Genomic DNA, 8,897 nt, shown 5'->3' with positions numbered 1-8,897 from the left:
TGCTGCTTTACTCCTCCTACCGCACAGCACTCTGCTCACACACACACGCGTTCTACTGCTCTGCCTTGCGCACATACAGCTCTCTGTATAATATATTATAATATATACACGCGCATACCGATTCCTGTAACGCACTCTCACTGCTCTGGGTAATGCTCTAGTCACACACACACACACACACTAGGTGGCCACAGAGAATTCCCTGTACCGCACGATAGCCGTATATTTTTTTATATCAATGTCTTGAAAATATCATTGCAGAAAAGATCTGTCATCAAGCAGTGGTCACAAGGACAGGAGCAGGGTTTATAATGAAGCAGCCCATACATTGGGACACATTCACTAAAGGGAGAAGTGGCTAGGCTAGCAAAAATTCGCCAGCATGACGTAATTTCGTTACTTCGCCAATTTAGTAACAGGTGCTGGTGTAAATTCGCTAGCGAAGTGGACCTACTCTAGCTCTACTTCACACCCGTACGGCAGGCGAAGTTGCGCTATGACGAAGGGACATAACTACGCTAATTCACTAACTTGCGCATTTTACTGAACGTTACCTCTTGTGCCAGACTTGACTTCGCCACCTCAGACCAGGCGAAGTGCAATAGAGTAGATAGGGCTTGCTTCAAAAAAAGTTGACATTTTTTCTAAGTCCCAAAAAACGCTGGCGTCTTTTACTTTTTTTAAGGATGATAGGCTGAAAAAGATCGTAATTTTTTTTTGGGGGTACCCTCCTTCCCCCCTACATTTCCTAACATATGGCACCTAAACTATACAGTGGGAACATGTGTAGGGCAAAATAACACCTCTACTTTATTTTATGAAGCTTTCCCAGGCTTGTGTAGTGTAATGTATTTGCTGCGACATATACGTCCATTGTACTTTAACTTGGCTCCGTATGCAAATTAGGCATCGCTAGCGTAACTTCGCTTTGCTTGAAAAATTAACGGTAGCGCAACTTCACTACCTTTCACCTCCCTTCTGAATTTAGTGAATTAGTGGTGCCCTGGCGAAGTGCGTCAAATCCAACGCTGGCACAAATTCAAAGGTAAGTAAATTTGCCCCATTGGCTAACAAAAGTTTTTGACTTGGCTCCTCCAAACCAAGCTTCAACTGATGAGCCTGTGTAAGGGGCAGTCAGGAAGGTTTGCCCAACTGGTATCTGACCCAATTTCAAGCAGATTTTAAAAAAAAATCCCAATGGGTGACAGGGTCTCACTGGGGTGTACAAGGCTCGCCAGGGCTGGATTTACATATTGGGCATCCCTAGGCCCACTACCGCTTGCCCCCGTTTCCCTTTTGATCGCTCAAATTTTCATCATTGGGACCAGAGCAATGGGGATGTAAAAAACGATCATATCTCCTGTGCATCCCCATTGTTTATAAACCACTGCAGGTGTTAGGGTCGCCACCTGGCCGGTAAAAATGATGGCTGATCCCAATGTAATTAATAGGGAAAAAAGATAAATATATAGGGCCGGTATTTTTTTCCAGAAAAGGTGGCAACCCTAGTGGGTGTAGTTGGGCAACATGCTGCCCTAGGCCCAGACCTTGGTGGCCTTTCCACAAATCTAGGCCTGCTGCTACGCTAGTGGCCGCCACACACACCTCTTCAACAACTCACTGCCATTGCCAGTCCCTTCCTTCCCTACATTTGCACCTTATACTCACCTATGAGGCAGGGTAGAGGGAAAGCAACGGCATTACATCTGGGTCAGCGGCAAGGCAGGGCCAAGGTAGTTTGGCACCCTCAGCAAGGGCTTCAATCAGCGCCTCCCCCCATCTTGTAATATTTCCCACATTACCATTAAGTTTTTTAATAAACAAACCTTACAACATATTCATGATTGAAAATTTTCATTAATATAAACATTGTTCCCAAATCTGTTCCTGTGCCAGCCATATATATTGCCCCCAAATCTGTACCTGTGCCAGCCATATTGTCCCCAAATCTGTAACTGTGCCAGCAATAAATATTGCCCCCAAATCTGTACCTGTGTCAGTGATCAGCCATAAATAGGAACAGGAAGCATCAGAAAATAAGGCCAGTCTGGTTTTCACCAGTTCTCTTCAACCCACGTCACACCAACGCGCCAGCCCAGCTCTCCGCCTCTCTCACTCTGATGCCCGATGTCGTCTCAATATGACGTGACGGCGGAGACATAAACATCTGGACGAGCTGAATCCTACAGCGCATGCACCACCGCACCTTGAAAAGAAGTGCTGGATGGCAAAATATGCTCTGATTCCAGCAAGTAAGAGGGAGGTTGGGGATTGCTTGCACTAACCAATAGTGGATAGTGCAGCCATACAAATATATAAACCAGGTTTTATAAAGAAGAAAAAAATAACAAACCCCGAAAAAAATTCCCATTAAAAATTCGGCCCCCTATGATTGTACCCTAGGCAGGCGCCTGCTCTGCCTACCCCTAGTTTCAGCCCTGGTCAGCGGGCCCCTTAGGGTTAATTCACACAAGGAGATTTGGGGAGATTTTGTCGCATGGCGACTAATCGCCTCTTCTTCTGGGCAACAATTTCCCAGAACTGCCTTTGAGTGTCTTCCCATCCGCTATAATGGAAAGTCGCCTGTGCTAAAGCACACACGGCGATTCATTTTCAGAAGTCGCCCGAAGTTTCCTCATGAGGCAACTTCGGGCGACTTCATTATAGCAGATGGGAAGACACGCGAAGGCAGTTCGGGGAGATTGTCGCCCAGAAGAAGAGGCGATTAGTCGCCAGGCGACAAAATCTCCCCGAATCTCCTCGTGTGAACTAACCCTTATTTTATGTAGAGCTATTATCCTATCATCAAAAATAAAGCTGGCCACACACGGGCACACTTAAGCTGCAGATTCAGACCTGATTAGTGTCTTCAGTGAGCCCTTCCTGACTGCCCCCCCAACAAATAGCTGGTCATAAAGTTGGCCATACGTTTAACAATCCGCTAGTCACCAAACAAGCAGACCTGCTCCCAACATGTCCATACGAGGCAAATGCAGTCCATTGTGGGATAACAGAATCAACAAGCAGATGCAATCCTCGTCCCAATGTGATTTTTAGACTTGGCCAATAGAAATGTGGCTGATTTTTGGCCAGATATCAACCAGGTATGATATTTTACAGGACCCATACATGGGCAGATAAACTGTCAACTCAATCTGAAGTGGCCCATTTGGCACAGAAAATGACCAACATCCATGGTATGAACACTTCTGAACTTCCATCCATCACTGTCCTAGGCACGGGCCTCCACCCACCCCAAGTGCACTGACTCATAAAGACAGAGTTAATCCTTTGAGCCTCCTGAGACTGCACATATAGAAAATATGCCCCTGGGAACAAAAATATACATTTTGATCATTTGCTCAACACAGATTATACAAGACCCCATAGTATACAAGATACCCCATATACAGTATCTGTACATGTAAAACCAGCCCTTCTATCAATATACTATTTGAGTAACACATTTTCAAACACACACATACACACACACACAGTCAACAAATAGGGGTATAGCTCTTAAATTGTGCATAAACAGGTTTTACATTGCTAATTTACCAGTATAGTACATCATAGGAAATCATGCATATTTAAAAATCTGTGTAATTATTTTATGCAAATGTGCAGCTGAAAGTAACATTCTGGCCTAAAGATAGATATTAGCTTGAATAAAGCCATATAAAGCTGGCACTGGGTGCTGCCTCTCTTAGAAAAAACATTTAATTATTTCCTGCCTTAATTTGTCTCACTGATTTCAACACCCCGATACTGTCCTTGTCCTGGATTATTTCTCGTTCACACAAACACGCACTGCTCACCACTCACCCTAAGGCTAATGTCACACCAACTGAGAAGATGCTATTTCTGCCCAAATCTGCCCTCTGGCATAACTACTATACGGGCAGGGGGTACAACTACATGTGGGCTCGGCCCAAAGCAATGATTTTCAGGACACAATCTTCAAGAAGTCAGAATATAAGGGTACAAGCTGGCAGGCTGAGCCTGAAGGACAATAACGGTGAGACATGGGGATAATGCACTTAACAGAGATTATAGGGCTCATTTACATCACAATTATGCAGTTTTGAATGAAACTGCCATGTTTTTTTCCATAATGTAGCATTTTTCATAGAATCATTGCAGTGGTATGGGTGCATTGAGTTTGATGCAATTGTGCTCACACTTTGCTGTAAATCAGACAAAATTGTGCTAAAGCTTTCCAAGTCCAATTACACGGCTGAAGTGCAACCCACTGAGCCACCATGGTGTCCTTCTGGTACACAAATGGTTTTCTAAATCAATAACCTTGTCATGAGCTAAGGGAGGTGCTAAACCAAGATTAGGCCACCAAAGAGAGGGCTTAACCATAACAAAAAGTCCAACAGCCACAGGTGTAGAGTAACACACTGCTCTATGTAATATTTGCTTTTGTGGCCGATCTTCTAGATGTCAAGCTTATTTGGTTCCACCTACTGCCTACACATCCCTTACACTGTGCTTCCTCTTCCCTTCATTCCACACTGCAGTATATTCTGAACAGGCCTGTTTAATAGCATCATCTTTGGATCCATATTCATTTTCCAGTTCAGTGAGTTCTGTATAAAGTGTTCCCCACTGATCCTTCAACTTCTATAATGCAGACAGTGCCAGTGTGTATCTGTAAAGCTGCACCTTTCTCTTCAATATCCAGGTTTCCTTTGTGGGCAAGTGTAGCCTGGGGCCACATCCGATCGTTTCACAATATTTTGTAACATTTTAGCATGGCAGCTATTTTGCTACTATAAATCAAGGGTTATCAACCGGTAATGACAACACCTAGAAAACCCAGCAGCTTACAGTTGGGAAGGTGCAGTTCTGCAACAAAGGGTAAATAGCAGTTTACTTCCAAAAGTGACCTAAACCACAGTGGCAAGTATATAACTTTAAAAGGGTGGTTCACCTTAAAGGTAACATTTAGCATGCTATCGAATTTTTTCAATTGGTCTTCATTCTTTATTATTTATAGTTTTTCAACTTCTTCTTCTTTCAAACGGGGGTCACTGACCCCATCTAAAAAAAACAAATGCTTTGCAGGGCTACAAGTGTATTGTTTTTGCTACTTTTTATTACTCATCTTTCTATTTATGTTCCAGTCTCTTATTCAGATCAATGCATGGTTGCTGGGGTTATATGGACCATAGCAACCAGATTGCTGAAATAGCAATCTAGAGAGCTGCTGCATAAAAAGCTAAATAACTCAAAAACCACAAATAATAAAAAATGAAAACTAACTGCATACTGTCTCAGAATATCACCATCTGCAACATGTTAAAAGCTAACATGAACAACCCCTTTAAGAAGATGGCTCCAAATGATCAAGACACTGGGCAACTTCACTGCAGAAACAGTTAGCCAAACAGATCACATATATGCAGATATATGCACCAATACAATCACAGCTAAAGAAAATGACCAACGTATCCTTTCTGAACAATTACTTCCATTATGGTAGGAAATTGAGCAAATTGGCTTAGCTGACTTGTGTGCCTCGGTTCTAACAGCTGTCTTTAAAAGGGGCAGTAAAACCCACTTGTTGCTGAACTACCAATAACATACTCTTTGCAGTTGGAAGGTTGGTGCGAGTTTACATTGAGTCCCAGTCTATAATTTTCCCTGACCTGCGCATCTCACTGCACTTGGATATCCAGTTCTGATGAAGACACTTTACCTTTGAGTTAACTTCTAGGGGCCCATTCACCAAGATCGAGTGAAGGATTCCAAGTAAAAAAAACTTGCAAAACTGTGAAAAGCATTTAAGTCAATGGGCGTTTTTTCTTATCGCGGCTTTATTGTCAACATTCATTTTTTTTAAGGAGCACAACAATTTTTCTGGCTCCAAATTCATTAAAGTCAATGGGCGTTTTTTCTTATCGCGGCTTTATTGTCAACATTCATTAAAGTTAATGGCCATTTTTCTTTTGGGTGTTTTTCTTATGGCAACTTTTTTGTCGCTGCAAAATGTTGCCGCCGTTTTGAGAAAAACTTTGATGGCGAAATGCGGAACTTCGCCGTGTATCCATGGCTGGTGAAAAAATTGCTCATCACTACTGGTAAAGTGTCCCACAGACACAAGATCATCTATTTTGCATGCGCTTGTTTAATTTGGCCAGAGTACTGGAACCCACAGTTCCAAAAAAAGTCACTGGAATTAATATCTCCTCCAAATTTCCAAAATGTAGGGCAAACTCCTTGTAGTCAGTATTTGCAGGTAATTCTAGTTAAGGGCACCAAATTGACTGTTTTAGGACTAAAGGTCCCAATACATGGGCCCATAAAAGCTGCTGACAGACCTTGTCGGCAGCTTATTGGCCCGTGTGTGGGGCCATCCAAAGGGCTTCCCCAATCGATATCTGGCCAGGTTTCGTTCTGGCTGGTTAAAAAATCCCATCGGATCGCGCCTGTATCTGTGCATTTATGTGGTCCCACGATCCGACCGCCTGTATCGGATGCCTTATGAGCCGATCGTTGGGCCCTAGTAGGGCCCACGATCGTATCAGCCCGATATCGCCCACCTCAATGTGGACATATCGGACATATCGGGGCGACATTGCCAAACGAGCAGATCTCTACGTCCATGGCAACCTTTATTCTCTGACCTGTATGGAAAATCAGATCAAGAAGTCCATCATCTTTAGCAGAGTTGCTGGGGTTGAAATCTTTAACCAAAGGGCCATGAGCTATGCCCTAACATTTTTCATAGGCAAATGCTGTATCAGATACTGATGCATGTCAGTGCACCAACACCAGGACAGATGACTACTGCACTCTCTTGGGTAATAGATACATGGGTGCTACGCTTACAAATTATCTGCATGTAATTGTAATTGCTTTGTTTAGTGAGGTCTTCAACAAAAGTTGTGATTTCTAATATACAGATTAATGCAGTCAAAAGTGCACTGCAGCACACAAGTCAATGATGATAAAGCCATCACCTATCAAGGAATCAGGAATGCTAAATAAGCACCATGCCTAAACTATTTATTGACTGTGTGTAAATATATATGAATTCACACCATCAGCGCAGAGCACACACATTCATCATTGATGATTATTGGCACACAGCAAAGATCACAGCAATGAAGGTATTAATAACGCATTACAGGCTGGGGCTTCTTGCAGTATTTAGGAGACTGAAGGCAAGCTTGCTTCGTATTAGTCCATAAGGAATCTATTTTATAGGCCACCGTGCGGTCAAGCACCAGATCAGATACATTAATCAGTCGTAACACTTCTCAGTATTATAACTTCAAATTTTAATTTCACATGTTGGTGCTCAAACCAACAAAAAAATTCCAAGAATGGAATCAAATACTTAAAACACAGGTAGTGGAATTGAAATGTATATTATTTATTTCAATATAATCAATGACCTAAATAAACAGTGTCTGGCCAGCTGCATTTTTTTCGCTGTTTGTAATTGTTTATGAATTAGTAGACTGGCCAGTCACTGATTATTTAGGTCATTGATTATATTGAATGAAAGAATATCAATTTTAATTCCACTATCTGTGTTTTAAGAACCAGAATGAATACAACCACCATCAGATGCTATCTTGGATACAGCTCCAGACTGAGATACAAAATAGGTCCTGGCATTTCAAGTACACAGTGGCCCAAGTAAATAAATAATGTCTATGGAATCTTTTAGCAGCCTCTCTGGCACATGTCACAATCAACATAGTTTGAGCCTGTTGGGATACTAATTGTATAGCCAAAACAACACTTGGACAACAAAACACTCTTCTGTGTATTAAAGGTGTTGTGTACCTTTAAATTAATTTTAAGGGGCCGATTCACTAACTTCGAGTGAAGGATTCGAAGTAAAAAAACTTCGAATTTCGAAGTGTTTTTTGGGCTACTTCGACCATCGAATGGGCTACTACGACCTTCGACTACGAATCGAACTATTCAAACTAAAAATCGTTCGACTATTCGACCATTCGATAGTCGAAGTACTGTCTCTTTAAGAAAAAACTTTGACACCCTAGTTCGCCAATCTAAAAGCTACCGAACTCAATGTTAGCCTATGGGGAAGGTCCCCATAGGCTTTCCTAAGTTTTTTTGATCGAAGGATATTCCTTCGATCGTTGGATTAAAATCCTTCGAATCGCTCGATTCGAAGTATTTTATCGTTCGATCGAAGGAATAATCCTTCGATCACACTATTTGCGCTAAAATCCTTCGACTTCGATATTCGAAGTCGAAGGATTTTAATTCCCAGTCGAATATCGAGGGTTAATTAACCCTCGATATTCGACCCTTTGTGAATCGGCTCCTTAGTGTGACTCAGAGGGTGATATTCTTATTTTTTGCTTCTAGTTAAGCGGCTCTTTGGCTTAAAAGTTCAGCTGCTATCTGGTTGGTAGGCACCAATTTGTCCTAGCAACCAGGCATTGGATTAAATGAAAACTGAAAAGGAAAGTTCCTGAAAATAGTAATACAATGTTTCAATAACAATAAAACTGTAGTCTCACAGGTTTTTGGCTGAAGGAGTCAGCGACCCCCATCTCGATGGAAATGTTGCTAAGAATGGGACATTCTCACTTAAAAGTGAACTTTGGCTTTAAGGCAGCTTCTCTGTGCTTTATACGCACCTATCTCTGTCTTTGTTCGCCTTAAGTGCCTATTCACTGTTTGTAATTGAACTGCCTGAATTTTATGGACAGGGAAGAGAATGCCCTTAGGAGCACTTACGATACTGAGAATTTATTGGGCCAGATCCCAAACACTTCAGGCAAACGTACAATTGGCCTAGAGTGGTGCACTTCAGAAAAGGGAATGTACGCTCTGTTTTGATGGTACATAAATGGTAAAGGATACGGCTTATTGTGTGTCTGCTGATACCTATCTCATTCTGA

This window comes from Xenopus laevis, chromosome 9_10L, assembly GCF_017654675.1.
Source record: "Xenopus laevis strain J_2021 chromosome 9_10L, Xenopus_laevis_v10.1, whole genome shotgun sequence".
NCBI lineage: Eukaryota > Metazoa > Chordata > Amphibia > Anura > Pipidae > Xenopus > Xenopus laevis.
The sequence above is the reverse complement of the archived record's forward strand: the minus strand, read 5'-3'. Positions refer to the sequence as shown.